Raw genomic sequence first — 619 nt, 5'->3', positions numbered from 1 at the left:
TGTGTGTGTGTGTGTGTGTGTGTGTGTGTGTGTATCGTGCACTAGAAGCCTTTCAGTAGCCAATAACCTGTTCTATATAAGGTCTAAAATTGCAGACAGTATAAAATGGGCTAATGCAAACATTTTAGGAAGAGGCATTTATCGTATTGTAATTTTCATTTTTTTTATACATGAATATATTTTTATACGTTCAGCACATAATTTCTGCTTAGTTAAACGGATGACTTTGAAAGGAAAAATTGACGTATACTAGAATCTGGATAAATAGCAACTGAATCTACTTAAACGCTTAGCAACAAAGTAGAGCTTCACAGATGCTTACATTTTATAGGTGTATATATAATGCATATGTGTGTGCCGTGCATGTATGTGTGCGCGATCGTGTGTGTGTAAATGTGTGCATAAGCACACGCATGTATACGCGTGTGCGTGTGTTTGTGTATCGGTACACATTTATATACCTATATGCAGACATATATATATATATAGGGGGGAGAATATACAAAAAATAACAACAGACGAGGACAGGTGGTGTAAATAACAAAAGTATATATTAGTATGACGCTCGGGAATACGGAAAGTCTTTGACGTTTCGAGCTACGCTCTTCAACAGAAAGAA

This window comes from Octopus bimaculoides, chromosome 19, assembly GCF_001194135.2.
Source record: "Octopus bimaculoides isolate UCB-OBI-ISO-001 chromosome 19, ASM119413v2, whole genome shotgun sequence".
Lineage (NCBI taxonomy): Eukaryota > Metazoa > Mollusca > Cephalopoda > Octopoda > Octopodidae > Octopus > Octopus bimaculoides.
The sequence above is the reverse complement of the archived record's forward strand: the minus strand, read 5'-3'. Positions refer to the sequence as shown.